At 37.9% G+C, this 16448-nt stretch overlaps 1 pseudogene; it reads right to left on the bottom strand.

Annotated features, from left to right (window-relative positions):
- Positions 1–905: 905 nt before the first annotated feature.
- On the bottom strand, positions 906–9611 carry LOC121295898 (annotated as a pseudogene).
- Between the last annotated feature and the right edge of the window lie 6837 nt (positions 9612–16448).

Here is a 16448-nt window from a genome sequence, read left to right as displayed (position 1 = left end):
CCAGCAGCACACCTTGAATGGGATTCGATTAATTGAAACGAAAGCTTGAAAGATTGATTCCAAAATGCAAAAATAAATTCTCTCTCCAGCGCTGAATACGTTCAAGTTGTGCAACGCCAGCTGTCTTGTTCTGTACCGTCTTTATCTAATGAATGAAAAAGAAAAAAAAAAAGCTTTTAAAAATCTATAGAAAACCTAGGGATTTTGGGATACAATTCTGGATTCATAAAGTCTGAATTTACCTCATTCTATACTGTAGAACCTTACTAATATCGTTATTCATAAAAGTGTAAATATTTGTGCCTATGCCACCTAAAAAGCAACTTGTTCCCTCCTATTCTTTAATTAGCTTTCATTACCATTTTTTATTTGTTTTATAATTTAAAAGATATTCCTTAATTACATTCTGTGTGTAGTCTGTTTTATTGTTGTAGTTTACATAGATTGCACACATTTCCTTTTAGTTCAAATTATTCTCGGAGCACCAATATGTATGAAATAATAACAGATTATTTGGTTAATAGATTTGGGGCATACAATAGCGCATACAATCAGTTCGGTTGCTGGTGTATATACTGTAAGGAATTGCTGTAGACTCCTAAAAATAAGAATTGCTGATTTTTGTGGGTCCTTTGAAATTCCTGTCAATGAGAGCTAACTGTACTTTCCAAATAAAAATGTGTTTTGTTATTTCCCCACTATACCTACACATTTTTATATGAACAACTGGATCATGTTTATGCACAGCAGTTGTGTGACTGGCAGCGCAGCAATGGTAAAATAATTCCTTTCCATGCTTACAAAGGCAAACGCGAACTAGAAACGCAGGGAAGGGGACCAACAAAACCATGACATCACCAGACACAAACACGTAATGTTATACATTTTCCATGCATAACATTATCTCAGTTATTCTTCTCTGCAAGCTGCATTTGTGCTTTCCGTCGCTTGGACGCAGTTATTTCCTCCATCTGCAAGCCATGAGCCATTTGCCTGCAAATGATATTAAAGAAGCACCATAATATTCTACTAATAGGCATTCCAACGGAAAGCATTGAGAACTGGGCTGGAAGATGATTCTCAGGTTCCTTGGCAGTATGTGGAGGAGGCTTTGGTGCTGCCTCTCCTCCACACCTTTGCCCTTTAGAACAACACAAACCGACATCAGGGGTGTTAACAGTTGAATAGTTGAAATGTATAAAATATTAGTCTGGTGTTAAACGGTAAGAATTCTGACAATATTTTTTAAAACTGTATCCTGCACTGCACCTTAGATAGTAAGTAGTGGGGTTCTGACAAATACAGCCTTACACGTCTCCACATGCTGCTTCAACTGTTTCAATAACGTAGCTGTCATTTTTCACTTCATTGTTAACATCCTGACAGCTTTTTGCACTTACAACTTTAAAGTCTGTTTCAAAGCTCTTTTCAAAATGGCTGCTAAAGTGCACTGGGGTTTGAGATCTGTCCTCTAAATCACTGCAGGAAAAGTGATTTAAAAACACAAACAAAAAACAAGTGCTCTGGCTTTTCTGTTGCGTACCACATCATGGATCGCTGTTGCTGTGCTACCTGTTTGACAATGTAGGCAATAATACTAACACTATCAGTGCACTAGAGTGGACTTTGAGTTTGACAATGAAAAGAGTTTTGAAACAGACTTGAAAGTTATAAGTGCAAAAAGCTGTCAGGATGTTAACAATGAAGTGAAAAATGACAGCTACGTTATTCAAACAGAAGTAGCAACACGTGGGGACGTATAACTATATTTTTCAGAATCCGGCTACTTACTCTTTAAAGGTAAAGTAGGTCCAGATTAGTGATAATCACAGCTGTCTAAGTTCAAGAAATTATAGACAATTTGAACAGCAACAAATCCTTAGAATGTCCCAAGTCAATCTCTATCCTTAATGCCATTTTAAACAGATGGTTTTATTGAGAATGGTAAAGTGGAGCATATAAATATTGGATTTCACATTATAATGCTAACAGTCAGAACTTTTTTTTATATATATATATAGTTGATGGAAAAAAGTAAACAAAGTACTTATGCGATATAAGAAAGCCAAATTCTTAGAATGAATGGAGCACTTTTTTTGTTTTTAAATGAACGTTGTCTTTAGAACACAAACACAACCAAAATACCTGCAAAATACTGGTTATATTTTTGGGCTAAGCTCAAGCGGAACACTTTAAGATAACCACAGGACTGGTAGTATGTGTGCAACAGAGCCTATGACTTTGAAAACAGGACACCCTACTGGCCATATAAAAAACAGTCAAATCATTATTAAAAAACACCTTTTTAGACCAACCACCAATTTATAGTTTGAGACTGCACACAGTAGCCGTAAAACGCAAAGGAAGGATGACCTTAAAAATTAAGATCTATTAACATAAAAGTCAATAGAAATAAATTAGGAGTGTACATCCTTAATTGCAGGATGACCTTTGTACCAAGGTGGTCGTTAATCAAGGTGTCACTGTAATGCATAACACAATGATAGAAAACCATGTGATAGTGATTTGGTGTGCCACTACCTGGAATCTTGTGCTCAGTTAGTTATTTTATTCACACTGAATGATTCTAGTTAGATTTCACAATTAAGATTCCAGGGAGTAACCTCTGTACAAGTGAAATATCATTATCATGGCAATAGAAATCCAGATTATGATGTTTCAGGATGGAACCCGTGGAATCATATAGTGAAACGTTAGGGATCTTTCAGACATTAAGAATAGCATTATCACTCAGACCCATGCGTGCAACGGACCTGTAAGTGTGGTTCCACCTATTAGAAGATGTACTTGTCATGGAGCTGGAGTGTTTCCAATGAACGCTGTCTAAAGAAACCGCAGAGAGTGACACATACCTCCAGTTCTATTCTTCCCCTTAGCTCTACCTTATCTTTCTTTTAAGCCCACTAGAATTTTAACAGTACTGCTACTAACATGAATGCGGTAGGCTGTAAAACAGAAGGAGGTGGACACGAACATTGTGTTCGATATACATTCATACGTACTGTTTCTATCCCTGAAAAAATGGGAAACCTGGAAACTGGAAAGCAGTTGATACATTTATACTAAGCAGTTTTCACAGTGCAGGAATGTTTGTGGATGCTTTCTGGCGTCATACCCATTTTAATTGAACAGCTTTGGTATCTGTGTGCAAAATCAACTTAATCCCTCCCAAGTGTACCGCACAGTAAGATAGTACAGAGATTTCTGCTTGAGTGGTACCGGCTATCTTTTTTTAAAAATTTGAGATCTACATATCTACACATGGAAGTCCACAGCTGGTAGCTACACCCCCTGAGAGAGTTACTCACGCATCCCCATGGCCTCCATGCATGAGGCTGTATTCACCGTGCCTCCACACAGGCAGTACCGTGGCATAGTGAGGCCTACCACTCCTGCAGCCAGGGACCAACATATAAACACATATTATATCCCCAGCGCCAAGACTGCCAAAGACACCTTGATATATATTGTACGGTTACGTAAAATGAAACCTGATTATTGGAACACTATAAAGAATCACTAGTTTAAACATCTGTTCGTTTTTTTTCACTAACAATTAATAACGGGCAAAGTCAACATGCTGCATGTTTCTGGGTGAGGTATTACATAGTGCAGTCCAATTCAGATCCGGACCAGTACGTTTGGCATGTGTCTCATCTTGAAGGTCCCCACGGCGCTGAGGATGTCCAGAGACATGTTGTCAATCTCTGCTGTGCGACGATTCCCATTGCACTTGGGCAGGCCGGATGCCACCATGTAGGCATCTCCTATAGTCTCCACCTGAGTTGGGAACAGAGTGTTTTTTAAACAGAACATTTTTTACCCTTCAGATGGCTGGCTCAGGCATGGGAAAGCCCATCACAATGTGGTTCAGCATAAGGAACAGGGTGAGATCCAGTCGTGTGACATCTTCAGTGGTGACGTACTGCTCTCTTTGCCGGGGATTTCCGGGCAGAGGCCTTGGTTTGCCGAGGAAAGAATTTGCAGGAGGCAAACGTGCTATGGAGCGCATTACAGTGTTCTATTGTGCAAACATGACCAGAACGAGCAAGAGCCCTCGTTGTTTCCCCAAAGATCACTCGAAGCTGCCCATGATCTACAGGAACTCAACTGAAGCCTGGATGACGAGTTGATTGTTACTGGAGTGGCTGAAGAATTAGAACTTGGAGCTGCATCCACTAGACTGTCACAGCAGGGGAATTTGTTTAGAATTTTTATTTTCATTTAAACCATTACAGCGTTACTGAAAAGGTAAGTGGAAGGGCAGCTCACCTTATAAACATCATGGTTCTCTATTATAGCATCAAATATTGTGTAGAGGTCATTGAGAAGGTCCACCACCTCAATGGGCTCGCTCATCGCTGATATTGTGTTGAACCCGTCGATGTCGCTGACATACAAGGTGATCTCTTCGAAATACTCTGGTTCTACAGTGCAGCCCATCTTCAGGGCCTCTGCCACAGACCTGGAACAGAAATCAATAGTTTATCTCAACTTAGACAAAAACAAAAAACAATAAAATGCTGAATAATCTATGAAGGAAGCAGACTTTGACCAGACTCTTACTCATGGATGTAGCATCTGTGTCAGCAACTTCTCTGTCTTCTGCTTCTCTATCTCCAGCTCCTCTTTCCGCTCTCGTATCAGGTCCTCCAGGTAGCTAGAGTACTGCTCCATCATTCGCAGCATCGAGTCAATGATGTTTGTCTTCTTTCCCTTGTTAATATTCTTAAACTAAAATAAAAGTGGAAAAGCCCAAAGTATGGAAAACAAGCCCCCCCCCCCCCCCCCCCCCCCCCCCCCCCCCCCCCCCCCCCCCCCCCCCCCCCCCCCCCCCCCCCCCCCCCAAAATCACAATGTCCATGTTATGTTGGAATCGTCAGTTGAATTCGTCAGACTGGCTTATTCTGATATCTAAGGACGATTGTGTTTACATTTTCAAAGTAAAAAGATCAGTAGTTCAATTGTTGGGGTTCTGTTGATTTTTATATGTAAAGCTGTCATATGCAAATAACACACAGGTAGAAATTCAGTGGAGTTTTATTTATTATTTTTATATATAGTACCTACACAACTTATGGAAACAACAAATGATTTACAGAGCGATTTAATTGCCCATTTTCACTCACTAAGACCCCTTACTTGCTAAATATCTTGGTAACCCAGAATAGATAATCATCGCCTCTTTAAAAATATGAAAATAATTTTAATGAGCAAGCCATCTCATGAGTATAGTATTCTACTTTATCTAGGAAAGCGGTAAAACTGTGATTCTGCCAGATAACCTCACTTAGACTACTTGCCCACTAAATATCTTGGTATCCCTGAATAGATAATTGTCTTTTTTAAAGAATTTGTCATTTCCATAAAGTGTTTCACTGGTTTGTAAAAAGTTTTGATATTCAGAAGGTCACGTGTAAGTGTGGCGCTTTTATAATATACCTTTATATAATCTACCAACTCAGCGTCTACGATTTGAAAGCAAGGTGATGTGTGCGTAGCGTTCGTATGAATCATATGCAAAGTGTGAAGCAGCCTATGTACAGAGTTTACTGAAAGCGGGATGGTTAAATTGAACGGGTCAGCTCAACAAAGTCTGAGCAAATGTCAATGATTTTACCATGAAACTGAATGGAGGCATTTGCTGTCAATCACACAGGATTTTTTTTTAAATTTTTTTGGATCAGCTGTTTATAAAAAACAAGGTGCTATGGCTATACAGTGTATAGTTCAATGCGGCTGTGTGCACGACTCCCCCAACCTCCAGAAGAGTGTTGTCTTTTTTAAACCAATCAGAATGAACTAACGCAGGGTGAAGATCGTTCGATGTAAACTACAGCCTGCGTCCATTCATAGCGTCCGTCTGAGACGTATGCCCAATTTGAACCAGCCTTTAGTCAGTCACAATTTCAGAAATTTGCATCAAACAAATATCAACTAAGAGCGGGACTACATACTAAACCATTAGAGCAAAAAAGGGATCAACACCTAAAACAAACAAAGAAAAGGAAAAATGCAACAAAACAATATAATGATCATAACAACAAATGTGCGCATACAGAATGACATCGCATTCGAGGCTTCAATCGAGCTATTAGATCACATGGCTGGGATTGGCTTTGTTTAGTATAACGCACAGCCTTTTACATTTTTCAGAAGCACAGAAGTGCGCTAGACAAAGGTTATAGACCAGGTGTGCAGTATACTTAAGTGAAGTTTACATATGTATCATAAGTCAAAAACTACTTGAATAATAACTTGTTTTTCTTGCAGATGCCAAGAAAAAAGGAAGGTAAACGAATGTGTACAATACATGGTGTGAGTGTTTTACAAGGGGTGCTGGTTATAGTGTAAAAATTACGGTAGTTATTGTGCCATTTAGAATTTTGTAAAAAACTGTCAATCATGTCAAACCCCGTCCCTTCGTCAGGCTTGCAGTGAACCAGAAAGACATGTAGGAACCCCACCCCACTCCTTATTGGAAAATTGTGTGAGAGACACCGAAGAAGATTGAAACAGTTCTGTATTTGTAACACTTGCAACTTATTTTTAGATTTTACGTAAAAATATAAATATATAATGGAATTATTACTCAAGGGTTACATTTTAAATGTATAACATATTTCCATCCAACTCATTCACTTTCCTATTGCTTACATGGATACACCTGTAAGGGTCAAAGCCTGACAATGAACAGGGAAACAGGGAACCGCACAAAACAGATATTCCCAAAGCTTTGTGTTTATTACAGTGTTATGTGTGCTCCTCCCAAATAAATACTTAAAAAAATGAAGAGCCCTGTAAATAATACCTAATAATACGATATCTGTAGTATGCCTTTACCTGTAAATAATATCTAATAATATGTTATCTGTAGTATGCCTTTACTTGTAAATAATATCTAATAATACGATATCTGTAGTATGCCTTTACCTGTAAATAATATCTAATAATATGATATCTGTAGTATGCCTTTGCCTCCGGTACAAATCTTTCCATGAGTGAACCAGCATCTCGAATCTGACTTTGGTGACACACCCCAGGGGAAATGATTGCTCCGGGCCAGGAAACGCACCATATCAGTTTCCATGTCAACCGTGTGTGTGCAGTAGATCTCCCGGGACCTCCTAATCCGTGTCCAGGATGACATAGTCCACGAAACCAGCCCCGCTGCAGTTCGTCTTGATCTTGTGGTTGAAGCCGGGGAACTCCATGTTCCGGGAGGACTGTGCTGTGTGGATGCCTGACACCCAGCCTCCGTTCCTTCTGTTGCTATTCAGGGCATGAGCAAGGAAGTAGATAGCATTGTATATGGTTCCAAATAAGGGGGAGACCTGTCGAGTAAACCAATTCATACATATATGAAACACAAGCTAATAGATAAACAGAGACAGACAGACACACAGACAGACAGATAGATAGACAGATGAAGAGATAGAGATATTGTACTGTACATTTTAGAAATATTGGACCCCATTTTTGTTAATATCATTTTATCAACAAGGAAGCTCTCTACAGAGTAGGCCAGTGAGGTGCCTGTGCTGGGAGTTCAGCATCGAGTGCATGCACATGATCACCACTGAACACAGGAAACACAACAAGCACACTGCGTTACTGAGCATGCCCTGGGAAGAGCAACGGGGAATAAAGCTTAGTGAAAGCATGGTAATGCAAAGGTAGGTATTATAAAAGCCCAGGGAGGTATATTAATAGTAACCATGGTAAACCATGAAAATTACTGTGCAAAATTTACCATGATATTTTTGCATTGTACTTTTGCAGTTTTACCATGCTTTCTCCATGGTTTACCTTTGGATTTATTTGTTTATTAATATGCTTTACCACACCTTACAGGAGTTTACAATGCTTACCTATCCTTTACCATGCTTTCAATATGCTTTATTACACTTTCTATGCTTTTACTGTGGGAAACTTTTATAAGGGTATTAATCATGGTAAACATTAATAAGGGTGTCCTGGATGTTGTGTCTATTCAGGAAATAATTTAAAGAATATTTATACCCCCTGAATTTGCATGATATTTTTATTGTTTTATATGCCATGATGTGAGTTATTATTTATGACTACTTCGGCACACTCTTTGGCATGTTTAATATCATCAGTATATTTTACCTCTGGTGCAGTCTCAAGCATGAGCAAGGTATAAAAAGACCAGGTGCGTAGTAGGCAGAGGTAGCACGAATTACAAGTTACAATTACAGCAAACAAACAATTCAGAATGTTTTCACATCATCTCAATTTAAAATCCCTACAAGCATGAAATATGAGAATATCAGTTAGAAGAACCCTTATATAAGACAGAAACTATTTACAACCCCAACCACGAACATACCCTGGCATATTTAGTATAAGGCAATGTCTTCTGAGGAATGTAAAATAAATTTTGAATAAACTATAAAACACTTGGAGTTATACACCTTTAATAGTTTTTCCTTCTTAACTTGTATAATGTGTCTCATCATAGGAGAACTGTGTTGGGGGCACAATGCCGAATATCATAGCCAAGATCCAAACACAGTCTAATCAATAAGGATTCGCTGGAGGTTACCAAAGGCATTAAGAGTAAAAACCATGACTCCATCAATCATATTTGCTCAGAGTTATAATCTTTTAAGATTGCTTTAACCCTGACGCGAGAAGAGAATGACAAAAGGCTGCTCCGCTCATCAAGACTTGAAGCAGTTACTCCGGCTGACAGTTTAGCAGCTCATCTTGCAGTCATTCTGTCTTAGGACAGATGCTACCACCAGTTGGATATTTTTCTGGAACTAAAGCACCAAATAAACATTCTTTGTCTAAACTTAAGGCCAATAAAATATGTCTTGAGCTGTGATATTAAACCACTGGTAGCAGTTTTATCATACATTGAATAATACAATGTGCACTTGTATTCACTTTTCACAGTGCTTCCTTGATGCTTGGAGCATCTCGACCAATGGAGATGATGATGCTGACAGGGAGCCCACGGTTCCGAAGAGCAATGGCCACTTTGCCAGCCGTGTCCACCCAAATATCCTCCTCAGATGAGACAATGCCAATGTGCGCCCACTGGAAGTGTTTCATGACGCTGAGGAGACGCTTGCCGGCGAGAGCAAAGTCCTTGCGAATGTTGGGTAGCTCCTAACATTATCCAGCCCAGTATTAATACAGGCCCAAGAGAAAACAGCCTTGTTCCAGTTTTTACCCAAAAGGGCAGTGGCGTCACAGTACCCAGGATTGGTGGGACCGACGAACCCAGATGCCTGTCTGTGGTACCCAAGGAATCCCATTAAGGCCTTGGATGTTTGGCAGTCTTCGTCGAGTATAACATAGTCAAAGGTGTCCCCTTGGTCTAATGAAGCATCTTTGTTGATGCGATCAACAGCTAACTGAGCCGCCTCTCTCAGGTGTGCTTTAGAAAAGAGGGGATCACACATCCAAGCTCCCACCACCCCCACTTTATAAACTGCCGCATGAACTGAATAAGGAAGCGACAGAACCGCGAATAGAGACCAGCATAGCAGCAAGTTTAATGACGGGACTGGAAATATCTGGTGCTTAGACTTACTCCATCGCGGGCTGCTCTTCATCCATCTCACTGCAAAGCTATGAAATGGACAAAGCTGATGTATCATCGCAGCCCAGCAGTATAAAAGAGTGTATGTATTCACAATTCACTGTTCTTCATACTCCGGTTGTACCAAGTCCCTGGCAAAAGAAGAAAACTGGTTATTGCAGGCTAAATGAATCGATGTTAAAATGCACATTATTGTGTGTGAGCCATGGAACGGGTGAATGGGGGGACTCCAGTAGTGTTCTCATTTAAAGAGCAGGTATGCTGAAAACTAAAGGAGCTGGACGGTAACCAATGCAGAGAGCATCAGGATAGAGTTTTAAAACTCCTTACATTCTAACGCTGGTATTTACCTGGAAACAACCTGGCCTTGGTGTCCTGTTACCTTCTTTTTCTTTCTTATTTTTTTAATTTGGAAATTTCATAATGAGCCTGTCCATACCATGCTCAATTGTAATCGGAAATAATAGATGAGGTAAGCACGGTCTTCAAAATCTCGGGCTTGGCATGTTCATCAAGATACATATACTACAAGTAAGGGATTATTATTATTATTATTATTATTATTATTATTATTATTATTATTATTATAATAATAATAATAATAATAATAATAAGAATAATAAGAAGAAGAAGAAGAAGAAGAAGAAGAAGAAGAAGAAGAAGAAGAATTACACATGCCTTATTAACTACCAATGCACTGATGCGAGCGGCTTAACTACAATGAACTGTGCTTAAAACAAATTTAGCACCATATTTACTGGAATTATGTGATAATTTTCTGTACTAAATGTTTAGCAGTATACGCTACTGTTCATATCCCAAATAATATTTTGATATAGGCGGTTTTTAATGTATTTTGTAATATTTTTTTTGTTTGTTTAAATTCAACTTGCAAAAATGCTGTACTATCTAACATCTTAAATAATCGCTGTCACTTATTTTTCCCTCATAGCTGTGAGATAATTTATTGCAAAATATCCCTTGCATAGTCGTTGAAATGCCAAGGTATCCTATACAGCACACATTGTTAACATTTGTGAATACATTTAAGCATTAAGATTCAAAAAGTATTTGTTTCAGCATTTACTAAAGAAAGGAATATCATGTTTTACTTACCATATTGAGTAGAGAAAGACACGCAGTTTGCTTGCTCTTTCTTACCTTCTTAATGATGTGTTGGGTTTGAGAAAATAATCACTGAAAATCTCATAATACTATCGAGGTTGTTACCAAAGAACTCGTCCATCTCTCAAAAATGAGAATACAAAAAAATATGTACACGTCACATTCAAACGTACCAGTGGTTTAAAAAAAAAAGTAATTTCAGAATTAAGAAATGTTATAATTGTATTAAAATAGGTGGGAAGGTCAGATAAACCGTTAAAATTAAGATTCAGCACCCTGGACAGCAACTCGATCAGATTATAATCCTGCAGTGATGTGAGAAATCCTTTAAATTGATAGCAGGTGGGTGACATAATTTACTAGCGACCTACACAGTGACCTGTAGATTATACTAATCCCAGCCACTGCACGGTGTTCCTTGGCATATCACTTTTTTTTTTTTTACGACACCAACCAATAAACACACACAGACACTACATCAAATAACGAATGGAGGAGGGCAGGGTGTGGTGTGTTAGAATAAAGAGATGACAATTTCTCTCAAAATCTGAAGGTGCTTTAACGGAGTTTACTACTGAGTAATTCCAATAGGACGTTCTGGGACTATCAAAAAACAAATTGTAACCAATCTGCACATATAGTGTTGAAACCTTTTTTGTGCATGTTTTTTGGACAGTAATACTGCAATCTGAGACATAGTTAGTATCAACGATTTCAGATTTATGTAAGTGACATTCAACCCTGTCCACATCTCTAAATACAAAATTAGAGCCATCAGTAACATGAAAAGTAGATCACTTCCATGGTATGCACATGTACTGTATTGTCAATGTACTGCTGCCATTAAATACGGTTTTCTCAAAAAAGATGTGCATCTCTTAAGATGCACATTTCATTTGTTTCAAAGATGCATGGGGGACGAGGGATCGGTTTTTATCAATCTCAGTGGGATGGATTTTATCTGAACATTTTATAGTACTGGCATTTCTTACTACTTATTAAAGATTGATACACCACTGTCCCTTTCTGTGCTTGAAGATCAAGTCTGTCTTGATATGTCTGTCAGACTGCACCTGCAGAAATGTTGAGTCTCTCAGAAACATTCCCTTGACAAAAGCTTTCCAACAAATACCCGATACAAAGGAAAAAATAGAACGACGTGTAGAAATGACTATATTATGAAAAATAAATAGCTCAGACAAGCTCAGAATGTTTGCAGGTACACCACTTGATTACTTCATATATTTGGAATGCTTGTAATGTTTTTGAGTTATTCATAAGATGGCCAGTTCAAGGATTTATTGGTGCTAGATCAAACCTTTGACCGGTATTTCATACTAAAAGTGAAAAATAATAATGAAGTAAAAGTATTACAAAAAGTAATCCATGGGCTTGTATTGATTATAAATGAAACATTGTTCAGGCCAATTGCATATGAATTCATAGGTAGATAGAAGAGAATTATGCAAAATAAAACAGAGCACTGAATATAAAGAACACCCTCTTCCCTCGCAACAGAGGCCTTAGAGAAACTGGTCAGGAAAGATTGTATGCTTAGCCCTGGTGATTCCTTGGTCAAGCAGTGGCACAGATTTAAAAGTGAGGTGTCATAAAGATGTGCAGCTTTAAAAAAAAATAAAGTGAAATACTTTAATATTGTGTTATTCACACACATTTCCACACACACACACACATGCCATTAAAAGCTCACAATAACTATCCCCATATCAAACTGATAAGTTGGCAAAAATAAAATCCATGATGTTTTTCAGTGAGTTTTACACAAGGGAGCTTCAATGTTTGAGTCAGGGGTGGTATAACAAAGTATCTCACAGATACCTGCTATGATCAATACAATGCATCCCAGAGGGTTTAAAAATGCATACAAATACAGGAACCCCTTGAGGTACACAAGGAACTGAACACTTGTTCAAATGGTTTCTTTTTAAAATACATTTGAGAGGGACTCAAGTATCACAAGGAAACTGACAATTAACATGACCATTTCCAATCTGTTAGTACATTTTCAAGCCTGTTTTGTGCACACCATTGCAAAAATAAGAAAGATAGCATCATTTTATTTGTGGGGCACACCTTATACATTAAAAGGTTAAAAGTCAATGAAGCTACATTAAAGGGCATAGTGGATACATTTCATACAACTCAACTGAAGCCTCTGTATGTGAAGAGATGAGCATCCTATGATCTAAGTGACCAGACAAGGATATGATGTAAAGCTCACCATGGTGCTCCACTTCCATATATGGACTGCACTACACCAGCAGTGAGATACTATGGGTGAGCCTCTGTCTGAGCTGAGAACACAGCAGTATTCTGATGGGTTTTACAGTAGTTCTCATTAACTGGTGACAATTGATGACGTGAAGGCTATAAATCAGAAGTCAATCTTTAATAGTACTTTCCTATGTGACTATATGCACATGTTTGGAAAATATAAACAAAGGGTGGCACATCCAGTAAAGGTGCTCCACGTGGAGTGCAGGGTCCCCCTATAGCCTGGGGCAGGCTCTTCAAAACTTTTAATCTAGATAACAGTGATCCAGATTTTATTTTCTGATATTTTGTGTTCAAGATTTGTTTTATCTGGATCGTTTTGCTCTGTTTTTTTCAGAAAATGTCATTGATGGATTACTTGTATCCACATTACAAATAATTATGCTTACAAAATTTGTTTTGTTTTTAAAGGAATCTCGATCCCCCTGGAGATCGTTAGTTCATATCCAGGCTATGTCATTTGCCAACAGTTACCGGGAGTTCCCAGGGGGCAGTGCACAATAGGTAGTGCGCCGCCCGGGTAGGGAGGGTTCAGGTTGGCAGGGTAATCCTCAGTTCACCACCCATTCAGATCTGTGTTGCCCTCCAGCACTATGGGTCTGATGGCTTCGCTGTGGACCTGCTGTGCGAAAAAAGATGACCTGGCAGGGCACGTTTCAGAGGATGCATGTTTTTCCACAGCTTCGCAAAGTTGGCGCAGGGGTTGCAGCGGTGGACCGAGATCAATACATACAATTGCCAATTCTAAACTGGGAAAAAATGAGGTAAAAAATACATTGGTGAGGACTACATAAAACAAACAAACAAACAAGCAAAGGGTTAACAATAATAACAAAATGAAAACATGCCATTCAATACCAAAGACTTAGGGACTGAATACTTTACTTGACATGCTTTGTCTATAGTTCTGTAATATTGAACGAGAACATAATGAATAAAAAAACTCCCTCCTTTACAGTAGAAGCAGAGAGAGCAAGTGCTGGGGAGAGGGCACACTGGGAATTGGAACACAGTCCATTACGTCATATGGTGTGCAACTGGGCCACAGGTTCCATGGTCATTTCCCGTTTGCTTATGTCACGTATACGGACATGAATAGGTTCTGTACCTTTTAGTGTACTTGCACTTGTTAAGGTACAGTCACAAATATTTTGGACATTAAAGGTCTTTATTAAATTTAGCCATCTTTTTTTAGCTTACCAGAAAATAGGGCTGATGCATTGAAGGATTTTATTACCCTGATTTATTTGGTATATTTGTACTGAATAACACAATGATGTTGCGTATAATTCAATACCATACATACTAACCATCATTGCATCTTATTTAGTAACTTACATACTAATTAAGAGCTTTTCAGTTTAGTACTAAGTAAACTGAAGAATAGGGTGGAATGATTACAAAGGAATGAGGTTACATTGCTAGCAGGGGTACTTTCTGATACTGTTCAGTTTATGAAGTCCCTTGTGCAACTATGAAATACATGTAGGCGGTAGGCAAGAAAGTATGTTATTTTTAAATGTGTTGCGTTTTTAAACACACAGATCTAAATACAGTACAAAATAAGTCTGTTAAAAATGAAAGCAAAAATAATCATCAGGTAAAATATTACCATCATTAATTGGTTTCATATACAACATTACAAATGTTATGCTTAGGGTATAAACAGAATATTGAATGATCCGTCGTGGTATACAGTTTTTGTTCGCTTTAGGAGGATGTCTTGGGGTTCGTGGTACTGAGACGTCCTCGTGCGGTGAATGTAAACAATACACCACAAACAATCATTCAGTATGTTAAGTACAGTCCGCGTGTATTATTTTAAGTTTAGACATTAAAGTTGGCACGAAAAACAGAGAAACAAAAAGCATGGGAAACAAAACTAAATGGACTAGAAGCTGGGCCTCCACAAACGCCAGTGCCACGCGCAGTTGCGTCATTGCACCCCCCCTGTGACGCCAGCTCTGGTCACAATGGGTAACCACGTACTACTTAGCGCGAGAAACATTTCAGTTAGTCTGCCGAGTTTACCTTTAAAACAAGAAAATGGAAATCACATATGTAAGAAATATTTTTTATTGTTATAATTATTATTTGACATTATTTACAAATAATACATTGTTGTTATTAATATTATTATTAATTAGTGGATCGGTTGTATGACGTGTTCATAGAAATGTTGTTTTCGCGTGTGTTGTAACTTGATTTGAATGCATTTTTCCACTGATACAGACTTTTTAATACATTATTTTATATATTTTTTCACCCTAACTTTTATGCTTGTTAACATTAATTAAAACATTTAATTAATGTCTATTGACGAATACGTTTTTTGGACTAATTTGAAGCTATTAACAGTTAAAGTATTGAGTAATTTTATGTGTTTGAGTGTTTACTAAATCGAGTTATTAATCAAATGCATAAATCGTGTTAAATAATTAATTGTATCAGATTGTTTTGATACAAGCCTAATGTTGTTTAATAATTTTAGACGATATTTTAACTGATTCGTTTTTTAACTGATTCAAATTTTGCAACTAATATATTTCTTTTAATAACGTTTTAGGTTAATGCGGCAGAAAATGGTCTCCCCAAATGAAATACTTAGATCAGCCTATGAAAAATTGCCAACCCAGACTAATTGTTATAGATTGAAATTAAATATTTTCAGTTAATGGCTTCTTTTACAACAGAAAAAACGTTTGTCTCGTTGCCAACCACCTCTTACTCCCCACCCCCACAATACAACTGATAATATTACTATTATGGAAATGCTACCAATTTGGGCTGCGTTAAGCTACATACATGTTTTTCATAATTGAGCACAGCCCTTATTTAGGCCAGGTCACAAACTTTTACAAAGTGAGAACAATGGTTGCCACATCTTCTATTTATTCTTTCTTATAGGATATCCAAAATGGTCTAGATTCAACAGCAGGGGCTCATCAGCTCCTTGATATGCCTCTGGGGACGAAGCTTCCTGCAAACCCCTGCTCCAGTGCCATGTTCTATACAACAAACCTCTGCGAAAAAGTAAAGTTTTACATTCATTTTATATGTATGGTAAAAGCAGATGTAACAAGATTTCTTCAATCTACTGTCCATAGTTCGTCTTTTGTCTGTACTTCCTTACCTCATTGGACAATTCAGACAAGTCACTCAGCCATAATATTGTAGAGAGAAGCACACAACAGAGAAATTCCAAAATTCATGTTGATCCCAGAATGTAATATATATGCTGTAATATAAATGTTCACGATCATCAATAGTACAATTTAAAGGGCTGTCAGCTTTACCTAACCATATCTGAACATAACTGAAACTGAAAAGGATATCATAAATGTTCTTTCTTTTGCAAAGGGCTTTTTTTTTTTTTTTACAGCATCTGCATTAATTAGCTTTTTATTGCCTTGCTTATCAAACAACTAAA

This window comes from Polyodon spathula, chromosome 20 (genome assembly GCF_017654505.1).
Source record: "Polyodon spathula isolate WHYD16114869_AA chromosome 20, ASM1765450v1, whole genome shotgun sequence".
Lineage (NCBI taxonomy): Eukaryota > Metazoa > Chordata > Actinopteri > Acipenseriformes > Polyodontidae > Polyodon > Polyodon spathula.
The sequence above is the reverse complement of the archived record's forward strand: the minus strand, read 5'-3'. Positions and strand labels throughout refer to the sequence as shown.